Here is a 17,732-nt window from a genome sequence, read left to right on the forward strand (position 1 = left end):
CCAGTAAAGTCACACGGCTGCCCTCTTCTGTAAACTCAGTCTTCCTGTCCTGGCTCATCAGGCCAGGATAGTGTCAGGATCTCAAAATCTCCTTTGATATTCTTTGTCATTTGGGAACCAGGTTATTTGGTCATAAAGAAGGCTGCTTTTGTCCAATGATTTCAAGACTTTCAGGATATGTCCCTACCAGTAAACCAAACTCATGGAAGCGTGAACACAAACATTTTCCCATGACCATACACACAACTTAACTGCTGCCAGGGTCCCTGTCCTGGTTTGGACCTACACTTATGAGCACTCTTCCTTACAGTGACCAGGCACATGGGAGGGATCTCATCAGCCAGAAACTGCTCTTGACAACAAGCATGAGACCAGTTAGTTTGGGAATTCAGACTCAAGAGATGAAAACTTTACCAGGGCACTTAAATGTCTGGAGTACAGGCATTGTGCCATTTTATTTACTAGTAGAGATGTAGTCACAGGTCTGAAGGCCAGGAATAGTCCAACTTGACTCTAACCCTCCAGCAGGAAAAATGGTTGGTTTGCTGTAGCGTGCAACTCTCTTCTGACAGTTCCTGAGGTATTTTACTGCCCTACATAGTCAGTCAGGAGAGAGAGGTACCTCAGAGACAGATGATAAACAAACAGTGTGAGCCTTAGCTGGGTTAACAGTTAACATCAGGTTTAAGTTACCAAATCACATTTAATGTAAGTAGCAACTGTAGCTAGAAAAGGGGAAGATCAGAGCATAGCAATGTGCTTCAGCACGAGTGTTTCTAGCCCTGGTTCAGACCCAGACTGGCACGTTAGTTTTGAATTCTTCCACAATCAGAGATATTTCACAATAGATAAACCCATAGTAATGTGGATACACTGCAGAAGGCCTTGCACATAGAAGTCCTGCCAGCACCCTTGTTACACCTGAGTGATACCAACTCAAATTCCTCCCTTCATATCAGCTTTAAAAGCACTGCTTCATGGGGGAAGAAAGCCAGTCTCTCAAGTAACCAAATCCCAAAACACTTAGGTCTTTATAGGTTAAAACCAACACCTTGAACTCAGCCCAGAAATTTGTTGGCAGCCACTGCAGATTTTGGAGAGTGGGGGGTTTTATGTCCTCTCTGCATGATGCTCCACTTAATAAACAGGTGGTTGAATTGTGCACACAAGATTCAGTTGCCAAATGGCCTCAAGATGTAGCCTCACACGGAGTGCATTAGAGTAATCTAACCTTGTGGTAAGAAAAGTATGGATAACTTGAGCAGGGACCACATGTGACAGGAAAGGTTGTGCTCTTCTTGCCAAACACAGCAGGAAGGGAAAAAACCCTTCTTGGCTGGCTGCGTCTGCTACCACAGAATCAACAAGCTGCCCAAGATCTTCTGTGTGCTCCAGGACCCAAATGCTCAATGGGAAGCTGGACCTAAGTTCTGAAATAAGTTGCTTGGATTCTCCAGTACTCTGGAGCAGGAGTCTGGAAATTATGTGACACATTCACTTAAATTGAATAATGGAAGTTTTCATTACTAAATGTAAAACGAACGATGTAGCCTGTAATATAGTCCTTGTGTTATTTATTCTGATACTAAATGTAATTTTATGCCATTCCTACAATTTCCATGTGGAATGTGCTTACTATTTTAAATTCATAAGAGCACAAGTTCATCACTGAAGTGGGAATATGAGGTTTGGGAGAATGTGTGTGGGCTGCTGAGGATCAGGAGGACGGTGGTGTGAAGTGTGGCATTACAGCACTAAAAGGCCATTCCTGCTAAATCTGCCATCAATGAAACAGATAAAAAATGTAGACATCTTAACTGTCACTTGTGTTCTCCAGAAAATTCTGATTGAAGGGACTATGTTGGAAATCGACATTGCATTGGTGCATTTCTTCAACATTTTCCCCACTGCCAGGAAGCTGAAATCGGTACCTTAACAATAACAAAGCTCTAGGGAAAAAATTCAAATTCTCCAGCAAACTACCTCAGCTAAAGAAGTGTGAGATGACTAAAGCCTAGACTATCATAAAAATCAATCAGTTGATTTGCAGTATTGAAGAAGGGTAAAAACATGAAATAAAAGGAGTCCTCACTTTCCCTTGCCCAGCCCTTTGACAGTTTCTTACAAATTCTACTTAATCTCATTCTCACATGTGTTAGCTTCTAATAGTAGCTTTCACTGGATTCTGCCCATCCTAGTTAAACAAGGACATTAAAAGAAGTAGATTTCTATCAAACACAAATTTAAACAAACATTGTGCTATAATTGCAATTTTTTTAGCTTGTGTCAGTTTTTTCAGGTTGTATCTGTTGTTTTCAGTGATACAAATAGTTGTTTAAAAACTTATTAAAAAAACCAAGCCTCCCCATTCCCAAATCAGTGGGAATATTTGCCAGAGTATCTACACAATGTAGGAATGTACATTTTGCCTGCTCATGAAGTGTAAGTACCCTGATGTCTGTGCTCTATTGTCTTTACTGTTGTGTTTTGTACAGTGTATACTATAGAAGATAGACATATACAATATAGCCCTTCCTCTGTTTTAATCAAAGTACACTGAAAAGAAAGGCTGTGGTAAAAAAATTCTCATAAAGTCCTGATAAGTTACTGATACTGCCAAATAACTGGTTTTAGCCACAAGGAAAATGAAGAGCAGCTAATGCCCAGGTCTCTGTTCACAAATTTATTTATTCAAGGAACCTGTTACAGGTGCTGTTATAGGTCCACTCCACCTGAGAAAGCTTCTCCTTTGAAACAAGGCTATTTCAGTACCACTGAAGGACTGCTCAACTTCTCTACCCAATCTTGGTGGGGATGGGGCCTGACAGTGTGAGGGGGCTAACTGCATGGTACTTTGATAAACTCAGTTCATTCTTTTATTGGCTTAAGCATTGCAGTGAAAACAGGATTTGCATGTCATTTTTATTATAATTTGGTTTCCTGTTCAGGCTAAAATAGCTTTTGAAACTGCAGTTTATCCACTCATGAACTAGAATGAGGTCTTGTAAAACTGTGCAGGGTTTACGCTACTTTCCCTTATTTGAAACATGTGGAGAAGCTTATGGTTGTGATCTAGGATTAATACTGTTATAGGCTGGGTTAAATCTAGTTGGAACTGCTGGGTGTGACCGTCACTCTTCATTTAAGATGGTAGAAACAGGCTTATTTATGATGTGATAGCAGTATTAGAGCTGAAACAAAGGCACGCCCAAGACCACTAAGGAATTCGAATTATCTTGGAGGATAGCTTTTCTGGCTGTTTTTTAGAAGGGTATTTGTGTATGTGTATTTGTATGTCAGAGAGAGAGAAAGAAACAATCAGAGTGCAGAGAAACTCACACACACAACAGAAAACTTTCATGGCAAAGTTAGGGTGAAAGATCCCTTTCCATTTATGTCCTCTTCCTTCTGTAGGCTCTCCTCCACAAACTCCCTCTTCTCCTTTTCATCAGCTATCTATTTTTTCTACTGAACCTGCTTATGTGTCTGTGTTCTCAGGCACATCTGTAGCTTACTTTAAAGAAAAATATTTATTTATCTTCCACCCTGCAACCAAATAATTTCCCTGGTTGGGAGCATTGCCACAGAAATAGTTGCATTGGCACAAAGGGAATTTGTTCCAGGGTCAGAGAGGGAGCATACAAGTGGACAAGATGCTGCAGTCCAGAAGGTTTAGACTGGAAACCTTGGCCTAAATAATTGTAGTCAGATAAAGTCTTTACAGGAACTCAGATTTTCATCAAAAATACTGAAACAGTATCTTGCTCTAATGTGACTTTTCATTCAAGTAACAAGGGGTAACATTTATATATCACAGGCAATTCCAAATGTTATTTCTGCTCTGGTGTTGGTAAGCACTAGGAGTGAGTTTCCATTACAGAATAGGAGGAAATTTGGTGACAGATGTCCTCTTTACTCTAATCTGTATTGGTCACTAAGTTCATTATTGCACCTCTCACAAGATCCCTGTGTGCTCACTGAATCAAGAATCACAGAATCACAGAATGGTTGGGGTTGGAAGGGACCTCTGGAGTCCATGTAGTCCAACCCCTCTGTTAAAGCAGGTTCACCTAGAGCAGGTTGCACAGGGTTATGTCCAGGTGGGTTTTGAGTATCTCCAAAGAAGACATGGGCAGATTTACATTACAGTTGTGATTTGTTTCAGATAATTGTCCATTTAGACATCTATCACTCTGGGTTTGCATTGTCTACAAACATTCTGGAGCAAAATGTTCTACCAAATAAGTATGCATAACTACAGCCAACCTCAAAACTGGGCATGCATCCATATCATGGGGTAAATGATTGGGAATGTGTCTCAGAAAGAAAAAAAACATTAATAGAGTAGAACTATTAGTTTTAGACAGTATAGTGTGAGATGATATGGTATAATTAGCTACATTAACTCAACAAATATACAATAAATCTTCCTCAAATTACTTTTATTTCAACTAGAAAAAACTTAGCAAAATTTAATGCTTACCAGGGACAGAGGAAATACAAGTCAAACTTTGTAAGTCATTGCAGTGATCAATTAACTCAAGAAGGACTAAAATTTCCACTTTGTGTCAAGGTTGAATTGGACTGCATTTATTTTCAGTCATGAGTTCTGATAATTTGAAGAGCCTTTTCTATTAAGTGTCAGTTCATCCAGTCATGTCAAACTTGATTCGTGTCAACAATCTCATTCACAGATAATAGAGTCGGAGTGGGGTCCCCAAGACTCAGCTGTGAAGTATCTTTCACTATCCCATAACTTTATGTCAAAGCTCTTTCTACCTCCACAATTTTCTACAGGAGTAAAGTTCCACTCAAAGCACAGAATCCTGGTAGTGGTTCCCATCACCACATCTAGAGCTAACATAACACCCTCTAGCCTCCTCCAGATTCCTCTCCTTACATTTATAAGAACTGTATTATCCTTTTTGTTTCAGTGCTAAACTGGGGATTTGAACTCAGCTGTTTATCCCTTACACCTCACAAGCCATTTGCAGAGATACTTCTTCCCTGGTCTGTAAATACAATCTGCTTTTGCTGAAAACCATTTCACTTGCCTGCAGCTGACCACAGAAAGCAAATTATTCAAAGTAACTGATTAATAGTCTTTACTATTAAGCATTCTTTCCTAGCTATGCAATCGCTAAAGAAGATATATAACAATTCTCTGTTTTTCCTCCAATTAATCAATAAAAACATTAGGTAACAGATAACTGTGAATTAAAGCTTAAATTAAACTACTTCATCAGAGATGACTCACAAGTGATTTCTTGTCCACAATTCCACAAGAGTACTTAAACAGTGCTTCATTTAATGCATCAATACTCTGAATTTACCACACATATGTTTCTTGGTCAATGTAAAAGAAAATTCAAGTCAGATATCCTACAGAAATCTATATCATCATTATTATCACTGAACTTTTAATTTTGTCAAAGATATAAAAGGACAGACACGCAAAAAAACAAGCCACACCAAAAAATATGTGTTTTCATTAATTTTTCATTCTGATTATTATGTTGTTCTTTAAGTCTTAATTAAAGAAATTACAAATGATGCATTACATTATTCTGCCAGTGACTAATGCCTAAGCTGACATTCTTATAGTTAAACTTTCACAGTGTTACCTCACTCATGGCTTTCTTTTACACCTCTACAATTTCTTCAGCGTTTCAAACAGCTCATGTGTTTCCTCTCTTCCCACTTGCAGATGTGGGTGATTTATCAGCCTCCTGCTTTGCTCTAGAACTGGAAATGTTTTCAGCACTGCTCTTTGATAAGAATGTCTCGTCCAGCTCTGTCCTGAATAAAAAACAGGAATACCCATTGAATGCTGTTTCCTTTGTGTCATTAGTAGCAGTTGGAATAATATTTCTAACTACATAATAGTATAGGCACTCACAGGTTTACCTGGGTGCTATTACACATCTCTAGTTTGGCAAGCTGTTCCTTCTTTCATTCTTTGGCTTTTCACAACTTTTGCCACAGTTCCTCATCTAATACTATGCTTTGCTGCTGGCTTTCACTCTATTTCTCTTCCTTCAAGGTGAATTTTAATTTTCATATCTGCCACCATTTCTCCTCTCTATTAGTTTATTTTACTTTAGCACCATTAACATCTTCTAATTCTAGGGTTGTGATTCTTAGATAAGAGAGAAAACTTTTCTAAACACTTCCTCTTTATCTCTTCTTTATGGAACATTTTTTTTTACTGGTGATTTACATTCCTCATTCTTGTTAATTTTGTGATGTTAACTCTCCTGAAACACTAGTCTGTAGCCACATACTAAATAAAAGAAAGAATGAATATTTAATTCAAGGCAATTATTAGATTTCCCCTCTAAAATTACTTGCTTTGTTTATGTCAAGATGAGAACCAGGTAATTCCCTTTTGTTGGCTTCAAGATTTTTTTTTCTTTAGTTGGTACATACTACTTTCAAAAATTCTGACTATTTAAACAGAAAATATGAGGATTTGGGTAAAAGTATTAGAGTTCTCCAGGATAATGCAGCTTTTAGGAATTTTTCTGGCATGGAATAGTTATGAACAAACCAATCATTCAGTTTGCAATGTGAATTGTGTACTACAGACTGTGATTTTCCTGTCAGGGCTTGGATTTAGAAGCATGTACTTTGACTTTTGTGTGTGGCATAGAAACAGGTGGCTGGAGATCACCACCTCCTTTTCAGTTTTGGTCACTAATCCATTTTAAGTGCATTATAACCCTTAGGTCTACCCTTTGGCTAGATTTCCTGGGCATTTCTTCTGTCTTCTGACAGAAAGTTTTATCTGGGAAGACTTGAAGGGGAAGCAGGCCCTATATATCTGCCTGGGATTTCCCTGTGATCATTAGCCCTAAATCGCTGGGTATCTCCAACCCAGCCAAAGTTCATGGGGGGCTAATATGTGCCTGGGCCTTTATTTATAGGAAGTTCTGTAGTCACTCTATAATAGTATCATCAGTCCACCTCTTCTGCAAAGCATCTGTGTTTCCCAGGTAGCCTGTGTGCACATGGCCCTGAAATACCAGGGTGAGAACATCGGAAAAAGCAATATTTGATTGGGCCAAAGTGTGCTCAGCCCAGCAGAGTGCTTCTGAGAGTAAAGGAAATCTGGGGAAAATGGAACAAACAGGGCAGCACAGAGTGCTGTTTGCCCAACAAGGCTCCCTCAGTTCCGGCCATGAGAGAATTAGGAACATACCAAATTAGAGGCAACACCTTTGTGTTTAATAACCCTTGCAGTAACCCTCTTCAGTGGATGAGCCTCACCAGTTTTTGAACTCCCCTTGTCTTTTGGCTTGTCTAGCATCCTAGGACAGTGAATTCCACTGCTGTATCATGAATGGTATAAAAAACTTGTCTTGAATCTCCTACCTGATACTTTCATCTGATACTTCTGTTTCTGAAATACAAATGAAAATAATTCCTCTTCTAGTGAACAAATTGTTTTGTGCCCCTAAATTTCACACAGAACATTATTTTACATCCTCTCTCAGCTGAGTTTTTTTCTAGTTTCTGTGTTTCATGATTACTGTTCCATATCTCCAGTCACCTCTCTTGCTTTCCTTTGTATTGTCCTTAGTTTTCCTATGGATTTTAGTGGATGCAGGACCAGACCTAAATTCAAGATGGGAATGTACTGTGTATTTTTTCAGTGATATGACAAAGATTAGTGTTTCATCTTGAGTGTCACAATTTCATTTGAAATAAATAGCAGTTTGATCCCCCTCTCCCTTCAGCACTTGACTTGATATTCTCCTGATTCATCTGAAAAGCACATCCTCTCTATTTAATCCTTTCCTTCCATGCACACAGATCTTCTTTGTCTTTTCCACAACCAGCTTCACTTTAAGCCCTAACAAGAGCACTGAGACAGAGACAAAATCAGAGTCCAGAGTGGCTGGACCTGCTTGACTGCAGCCAGAGTCATTCACGTGAGCTGTCCTTTCTAGAAGCAGGATGCAGAGATGCTCGAGCTGGTTTTGGAGAGAAGTAGCACAAACCCAGCAAAGGTTTCCTCTCTGGGCTTTGTGCCACAGCTCTTTGTAATGTGATCCTCTTCACTCAGGAGAAACCACTACCAAGAATTCTGATTCAATAGAGGCTTTCTGATGTGGCTGTTGCCAAAGTACAGCAGTATGCTTTGTATTGGGTTTTGAAATATTTTACATTAATTCTCACCCCAGTGATTTTGGCTTCCTCATCATCAAGACCACCATAGAGAAATAGTGATCAGTAAGTGAAATAGGTACCTGGAAAGCCTTGTGTTGTTCACCCCAGGTTCTGGTTAAATTCCAGGTCAGATGATTATATTCCACCCACCATGAATTCTCCCTATGATTCCATGTGGGTAGGTGTTGAGGGACAAAATCAGGCCGATGATTTAGGTGATTATTTTCTTAAACTTTAACCAAATGGATAAACCAGGCTGGGAAAGCAGTTATGTGGAACATTCACAAATTCCACTATTTGGTATGAGGTTATACACATCACATGCATTTTAGATCAAAGGCACATTAAAAAAAAGTAAAATTAGACAGGTATTATTCTAGTTCCTACTAACTGACAAGACGGTTTCATTCATTCTGCAAGAAAAATTGTGTTTTCTCCTCGCTTTCAGATTTTTTTCCTGCAAAAAATTTTCTCAAACTGCCTCTATCAGTACAAATTTATCCTGTAATATATAATGGATTTCCAGTTCTCAGGGGCCTATGCTGACTCCCAATTGGTGCCTAATGCAATTATCATTCCTTCTATTTGAATATTAGCATTAAAGAGGTGTATTTTTTTCATAACAGTTTTGCGTATGTTCCGCATTAACATTCCAGTGCTGCTCAGTAAAAAGACTTGGCCATCTGCCCACTTTTTAAAGTAAATTTTTGGTTTACCATTTTTTAAATTTGGATTTCTAATTATAGTTAGTTCTTCATAAATAGTTTAGCAGACCTGGGGAGAGTGTTAAGCACTGCATTTCTGAACCTTTCCTCCCTAATAAGTAACTGTAACCTGGCTCTGACACCTCCAAAATCCAATATATTTTTGTAATTTCCCCTTCTTTGTTCTGGAGACTTCCCTAAACTTGCTAAGGGGAAACATCCCTCTTGCCATTGACCCTGGCAGCAAACCATCATCCCTTCTGTTTGATGCCTCCCAACAAACCAGCTAGTGTCTTCAGCTGGACCTGTGGGCCATCAGCTGGAGAGCTGCAGGTACTATGTCATCAGAGAGCTATTCTTTGATGATGTGGACAGCCTTCCTTCAGTTTCTAGTAAGCCAGTCTTGGCAGGTTCATCTTGCCAACGTGCCAGCTAATACAGCTGTAATTATAATTGAATCCACAAAGTTAGATTTAGTCTTCCAAGTCCATATATCACCCTTAGTTACTGCAGTTTTCTGCTACTTAAGCATATTTAATTTACAAACTACTGTTCACATTATATTTCCAGTGGCTTTTGAGATGTGTGGAAGGGTGTTGGTTCACATCAGAGGTACATAACCACGCACATAAAAGAGAAAAAAAAAGAACCCAGGGCAGACAGTATGGAAGGATATAAATGCCTTATGCTATAAAAATATTTCAAATGAACATATCACCATTCACAAGGGCACAGCTAAAACTGGGCAGTAGTTCTTGGGAGTGTCAAGCCAGATACCTCTGTACAATTCCAGCTCATTTGTCAGGATAAAAACTTCTCCTCCTATGCGTGACAGAGCACTGTGAAAGCACAGTGTGGTGATCATCACAATGTGGTGATGAATCATGTCTTGAAGCTCTTCTCTGGGACACAAATGCTTTGCTGTGACCAACAGCGAACCCTTGAAAGCCACCAGTGGTCCAGAAATTATTTTTTGCCTGTGTAACTCCCTTCAAGGTTTGCACTGAAATCCTCATTGAACAAACATGTTCCTCCTCACTTATAGCCTTCACCAGATCATAAGGGGACAAGCCTTGATGCTGCTCTGCAACATTTTCTTCCAAATCAGCTGCACAATTTCTCACCAGTTTTTTTAATGATCCCTATTCCTTCAAAGAACTGTACTCAAATTGACCTTCCATGGGAAATATTTTTCCAGTACCCAAAAATCACCTAACCAGTATCTGTTTGTGTATCTTCTTTTGAAAACACTACTCATGTCATGGACAGACATAGAGGTATATTCCTATGTACATTTTTATATTGTCTGTTTTCCCTTCCACTTTCTGAAAATTTGTCTTTTATCAAGATGTGTTCTCCAGATTTCTCCTGAGGAGGGACTTTCCTTTCATAAATGTCTAGAAGGATTTTATTGTTTTCCAGAGTAAAAGAGACAATCAATCATAAAATAAGTTTTAAGAGAAAATTATTTGTGAGGGGAGAAGACAGAGAGAAGAGAAAAAAAAGGATGTATCTGAAAATCACCAGCAAAAATCCCTCTTGCACACAATTCAGACTCTTTGATTTCAGATATTTTGATATGTCCTCTCATTGCAGCTGATGTGTTTCAAATCTACTTCTATATATAGCACACACACAGTCTGGATATTATTTCTTATGATGTCCTATGCCTGAGGACTTTGGTAAGAAGCCTTGTTATAGTTCTTCATGAAAAATTCAGTTTAACAAAAGAGTAAATTTAACTACAATGTAAGTTTAAGTAAGTCTAACAGAGGAAAAGTGGATATTAAAGGTAATCACATGCGTATTATGGAATCGTCTTTTTTTCCCCCATTCTTTATGATTTCTTGTTAAAAATATTTTTTGGCTATCTCAAATGCTAGTGGTAAGAGTGACAGAAATCTCCAAAACATTTCATTAAGAATTGATTGGATAGAAAGAGGAGAACATGACTGTAAATGAACAGCAGCTTTCAAATTTTACAAGTCATAGTCAAAACCAAAGGCAATTCCAGCACCAAATTGCTAGTCAAAAAAAAAAAAAAAAAAAAAAAAAAAAAAAAAAAGTTAATATAAAAAGATAAGAGGTAGCATTGCAGGACCTGCTTTACTGATGTCTGGAATACTGAAAACACATTTCAGAAATTATATCCTTTCTTTTAAGAAGGTTAACAAACCATGATGATCTTTCCTATTGCCAAGCCCCCTCCAGGGGAGCAGGACAGCTAATGTGCTCTGTGAGGAAAAGCTAAAAAGGGTTTTTTGTCTATGAAAACAGAAGGTAAATAAACAGCTATACCACAAGGCTTGTTGCTGGACTCTGAATTAGTAATTTCACAAGAAGCTAGAGGGAGTTTCTTTAGAATAACTTACCATGTTCTGGCATTCCATTAATAAAATTATTTTATTCTGTATATAAATTATTAGACCAGATATCAACCAAAAAGTTTCATTTAAAGCAGCTGTAAAATCATTTCATTATAATGTAGTTGCCTGTCAGAAAATGCTTTAAACAATATTGTAGGCACTGATGCAGGTAGCTCATACAAGTGGCAGATGACAAAAATGAGACATCCTGAGCTGCTTCTCTTTCCTTGTTCAGCATCTCCAAATCTTGAAGAAAGCTTTGAAAATATTCCAATTCCAGGGACAGTTGCTTAGTAAGTTTGTTGTTACAATGTAAATTTGAAAGTTTAATAATAAGTATGGAAGGAAAAAAGCTGTGTTAGGTTCAAGAACTGAGGCACACAGAGGAAGGGAGCCTCAGCTCCATCTGAGAAGAATAACATAGAGGCATGAAGCTGCTGGGATTTCCTGTCATCCTTTGCTCTCCCACTCCTAATCTCCTGAACTGTTTTAATTTTGACATAAGCCTGATTCTAGCATGTTCTTTCGATCAGTCTAAAGGACCGTGACAACACTCAGATTTTAAAATGGTAACCTCAGGCACATTTTCCTCTCCCATCACTCTCTGCGTGTTACACTGCTCCTTGGCACATTCTTCATGCTGCAAATTCATGAGGGCCTACAGATGAGAGTACCACGGGGCTGGGGGTCTCCTTCAGTATGAACTGAAATGTCCCATTGGCCACCTCAGTCACTGAAAAGAGATTGGGCTGGGAGTGAGAGTCTCAGGCTAAACATTTTGCCATGAGATCACTCAGAAGGCATAGGACATGTTTGCAGCCACTCAGTATCAACCATCTTTGCATTCTACAGTCTGGCAACAGCTTTTGAAGCTCTTTGCTGACTGGTCCATCTCTGGCAAGTTTTCATTATCAATTTTGTGTACGGTCTGATTCTCCACTGTCTTAACCTTTTCCGCTCTATATAATGCTTCAGCTGCGTAGATGTTAGTAGAGTTGCAGTTTTAGGGCAAATACAGGCACACTTCAAATAGTAAAAGATTTTCATCTTTCTTGCTTTAAACTCTCATTCAGCTGTGTCAGATACCAAGCTGTTGTTCTGAAGATTTTTCTTTAACATGCGTGTGACTTACTTTCTCTAGCTTTGTAACAGATGAAGTGCACTTATAAACCTCAATACCTGAGCAACTGTAATGTCTTAGCAATTTCATAATGAAATTCATATGGAATTTAGGAACCCAAGCCAGATTTGTGTCAGAATCTTTAACATGTTCCAGTTGCATGAAATACTAATTAAAGGCACTCATTGTTAACTGATATAAATAGTCCCCACTTAGCCCATTATAGGTATGGGTTGTAAAACAAACAATTACGTGACAGATGATACATGTTAACACAGAGAAATTCTGTAATGACATTTCTGTAACACTGTAACCTCTTCAACCACCATGTGTTCCACATTACAGGCTAAAGGGGGTGCTGATTGCAAAGGTGACGTACTTTCCAGTTTGTGACTTTTCTTCTAAGAATAGAAATGCCTTAGAGCACCTCCGAATGATTTACATTACAAATTTAGTTCAGGCAATGAAATCATTAATGCAAGCTTGATTTTAACTGCTGCATGTGTTTGCTATTCCATGTGCCAGTGCCAAACAGTTGGCTGTGCCTACCCACCAAACACCACCCTACCCAGAAACTGCCTTGGTAATCCAAGCAAACGTTTGCTTCCTATTTACCATTTCTTTCACCCAATATCCATTTTCCCATCACTCTGTACTAGGAATAAAGTGATTTGGACCAAACAGGAAAGTGACTTTGGAATGTTTTTGTTTTTTTTTTTTTAATGTGCCATCAAAACTTCAAGCTAACCATGGGATAGAAACAATCTCCTGGCATTTGGATAAGATAGAGAAATTATTCAATTAGTTAAAAATGGTTTCTGCCTTTCCACTAGCCAACATATTCCTGTAACATTAGAAGCAGGTGGCCTCCTTACTCAAAGAACAAACATGCAGAAGTTGCCTAGTGCATTTACCCTGCCAAAAAATATGTATTTTCACATCTGTGAACTTACAATCCTGTGTTTAACCCTTGAAACTACAGAGTTCCTAAAGCAGCAGAGAAAGAAATGACCAAGGTACATCTCTCCAGGGAGGCAGCAAATGAAGGAAAGGTGACCACAATCTATGGACAGTACTAAGAGTTATTTCAGCCATGGCTTTCAAAAGGGACTGCTGAGGAGGGACACAGGGTAACTGAGCTTTTTTTTAAAAAAAAAAAAGCAAGACACTTATACTCATTTAAATGTTGGTTTAGGACTCAGAAAACTCCAATTTTGACATCTACTTTTAAAAATTTGGGCCTTAGTGAACAAGACAAAACTACTTGGTAGCAGATATTTGTCTCCAAAGCACTTTCTCAGAGATATATATTTCACCAGGACCAATCCACCCTGAGCTATAACATGTACAAGACAAAATTAAACTTTTGCTAGTATTATGATGATTGATTTGCTGCTGAAAGTGAAAAAGTTAAAGCATGAGAGAACACATGATGCAAAACTTAAACATTAATGGAAATAACTTTGTCTTACATCACAGCTCGAAATTGGCTTGGATGGAAATCCTGGAACTCTTCAGACTTGTCCTTGGAGGCACTTTTTATCTAGGTCTGTATCCAAATTTTTTGGCTTAGAGCTATCATCTGATAAAGCATAGAAAGTCCTTTGTGACACCTCACCCGCACAGTGAGTTGGGAGTTTTCCAAGTCCACTGGGTTGTCCTCTCTCATGGTTCAGGCTCCACCCATTCTGTTCAAGAAGCGACTAAAAAACAGCATCTAATTTAATGTACACCAACTCAAAATTAAATAAATTAAGACACAGCCTGTGAAAGAACTGAAATCTCTGTATGTAAAGTCAATACCTAAAGATGGCTAAGCACCCTGGAAAGATTGTGAGTAACACTAATATCTCTGTGGGTAATTAAAAAAAGAAAAAAAAGTAGGACTGTTAATTCCATTTTAACCCCTGCTTAATCTTGCCAACCTCAAGCAGAATCACCTGTAATTTTACCTAGCATTCAGTGGTCTTATCCCAGAACACACATTTGTTTCTGGAACATTTGAAGCCATTTGGATAGGACATTTGGATGATATTACTGTCCAAAAATGGGGATGTTCTCACTCTTTGGACTTTTTCCTAACCCTTTTTTTGGTTTTTAGAACACAAAAATGATTTACCCTAGAAATGTCAAACTTGATTCAATGCTTGCTTGGCGAAGAGACATGCCTTTGGAGCCTGCTAGAGGGCTTAGGTGGGTAATTGTAAAGTTATTGTTAGCTTTTTCCACACTCATGGCATGGAGTACATGGCCAGCTCATGTTAATAAATACCTGTTGGGTACATGTGTGGTTTATAAAGGCTTGATTCAAAGCCCACAGAAGTCAATGAAAAGAGTTCTCTGGCTATAAACAGGCTTGAAGTCAAGCTGTAAATGCAAATGACAGGATGGAAGAGAATCTGTCATGGAGAAAGTGGACTAGGAGAATCACATCTCCTGCAACCCTTGGAGTCTTCATGGACAGAGAGTAGGGAGGGTGGGAAGACACTCATTGTCTGTGGACATCATGTACTATAGGGGCCACAGAATGGAAAAGGGAATGGAATCTTGAGAAAGGGGAAATTCTGGGGTCACAGTGGGGTTAAAAATCATTTGAATTATAACAGCTAATGCTGATTACTGCGCCATTGGAGAAACACAAAGGAAAAGAAAGAAGAAAGGAAGAAAGGAAGAAAAGAAGAAAGGAAAGAAGGAAGAAAGGAAGAAAAGAAGAAAGGAAAGAAGAAAGAAAGGAAGAAAAGAAGAAAGGAAAGAAGAAAGGAAGAAAGAAAGAGTGAAAGAAAGAATATGAAATCCATATTAAGTCTTATCATTATATGAGTAATAGAAAGGTGTTCAATCACTCTTGAGCAATATAGATGCATTTCCCATGCTTGACATATCTCATGAGTGCACATGTTGATATGGGGACTGCTGGATAATTGCAGCACCAGTCTGTGGAAGGAAATGAGCTGCAGCAGCACATCACCCTCCAATCCAGCTGCCTGCCTAGCCCAGCCTCATCCTGCCTAGCACTGGAGTCCCGGGAGCCCCTGTCATCACCTGCCTGAGAACTATTCCCAGGGTCTTATTCCTTCAGCTCTTGGAGGCATTCCCATGCACCTCATGGGTCCTAGATTTTGGTAGACAGCTGGGAGGGTCAGGAAGCTTACGTGCCCATTTGTGACAACACACATTTGCTCTACTTACAGGAACTATGCAAATGTCTGCTGAATCAGGCCATGAACTATTTTCACTGCAAAGTGAAAATCCTTCTCATCCCATGTCTTTTTGCACAAAGCAGGAACACTTTTGCACAGAGCCCGTGTATAAGTTCTAGCTCTTTGCATATTTGCTAAAAAAGTATGCATCTCTACTTATGGCTTAACATGTACAAAAAGTCTGCAATACCTCCCACTATATTTGATTTCTACATTTATTTACTCATTCTCTCTCCATTTTTGAATGCTTCTTTTAAATTGACAAGACTCGTACAATGATTTGCCTGAGCAAGTTTTTGTTTTGCTGTGGGAGTATGAAGTCCAGCAGTAGCTAGTTGGTAGTTTGCCAGTCAGAGTGGAAAGTTCAACAGCCACCTGTGTCACATTTCTCCCTTTTTGGAATGAAAGGGTGCTATAGGAAAGGTGTGTTAGCTTTTTCTTTTTTGGTAGGACTAAAAGTGGAATGGAGCGTTGTCTGTGAGAAACTTATTTCCTCATGTAGTGAAGTAGCCAGCTGGCAGCCAGATGGCACCAAGCCATTAGGAGGTCAAAGGCCATTGGACAACTGTGTGGGATTTGTTTCTCACTCGATGTGTTCGGTTTTAAAATCATTTATTTCTGGAGTAAGTCATAGATATGGAAAGGGTTTTACCTAGGGGACGTTTGTTTCCCCATCCAGTTGAAACCACAAACAGACAGAAAGCTGGTCACTGGCCAAAGTGAAAGGCCAAAGGCAAATTGTCCCATATTTATCCTTTACTGGGTCAAAACTCAAAAGCTGGACACTGATGGCAGTTCATAAATATTTCACTGCTCCAATCAACAAATGAGATAGAAGGACATCGCATGTCAAGAAACTTGTTGACTCTTGCAGAGCAGATAGCCAGCTGGCATGAGCACTGCTATTGCCCTGTCTCAGAGCTGAAAGGCCAGAGTCAAATGGTGCCAGATTTGTTCCTGGTCTAGCTAAAATAACACAGGAATCATGTTTATGTTTTTATCTTGCTGTGGCATGTCCTGTGATCCTCACTGGCCATGTGATCCTCACCTATCAGTAACAAGAGATTCTGAAATCCCCAGAGAGAAATTCTGCCTAAAGGTTTACAATTTCTGTTTCATTCAAGCTTCCCATTCATCTCATATTTTATCCTCTTTCGTGTTTGCAAGTGCAAGTCATCAAGAGATGCTTGTAATATAGTGTATGGGGTCTGATCACATCTTCACAGCTCTGTGAGAACTGCGGCTCAGGTTCTTTTTAAGTATCAACAAGCAAAAACTCACTGAGGTCAGTGAAAACAAGCCCTCATATGTTGTGCAGGTAAGGTTTGCATCCTGACCAGTAGTTTCCCTCCTTACATAGGAACAGTGGGCCAGCCTTTTTATTCTGAAATAGTCAGTGCATGCCTGTGGCATTCTCTCCTAAATATCTGGAAGGGTTAACACTTCAAACTTCTGCCCCTTATTTGGAATGGGAGATAAATGGCCAAGAAAGAATCAGCTATATGCTTTCCATAGAACATGCCAACAGACAAGGTTCTGGCTCCTGGTCCTTGGGGTGGCTCACTGCCCAGCATCCAGTGGTCCAGAAACACACAGTTTTCACAATACCTGAAGCAGCACAGTTAAATTTAGATTCTGATCAACCTGGCAGGCTGCCCACACAAAAATAAAGGGTTACAAGCATGACAGTTGGTCCCCTGTCACAAGCACTGGCTTCTGGAAGGCAGCTCTCCTTCCAGAGAGCACGAATACTCTGAGGAGATGGGTTGAGTAAGGCTGTGGGTTTTCAGTTACCCATGCAAAGGAGCATGACAGAACAGATTTCCTTGGCCTCACACATGCTTTATAACCCTGTTCCAGGGCAACCCAGATGGTGACAGGAGGAACTTCCAAAGACTCTGTGGTGGTCCAGTTTGGTGTAACCTAAGAAGTCATGCTCTTCAGCTCTCTGCCTCAGCTCTCTGCCCAGAGGTTTCCTCCCCAGCAGCAGTGGTGTCAACAGAACAGTTGGAGTGTTTGGTTCCCCAGCAACTGCAGTTGACTGTCTGGTATATCAATTTGAGTCACAGTCGAGTTCAGTTTGTGTTAATGATCCTGATGATCTGTGAACTCTGCTAGCAGCAGAGCAGCTGCACTGCTGCTGCTACTGCTGCTGCTGCTTCTGCTGCTG

This window comes from Coloeus monedula (assembly GCF_965178545.1).
Source record: "Coloeus monedula genome assembly, chromosome: 2".
In the NCBI taxonomy this organism is placed as follows: domain Eukaryota; kingdom Metazoa; phylum Chordata; class Aves; order Passeriformes; family Corvidae; genus Coloeus; species Coloeus monedula.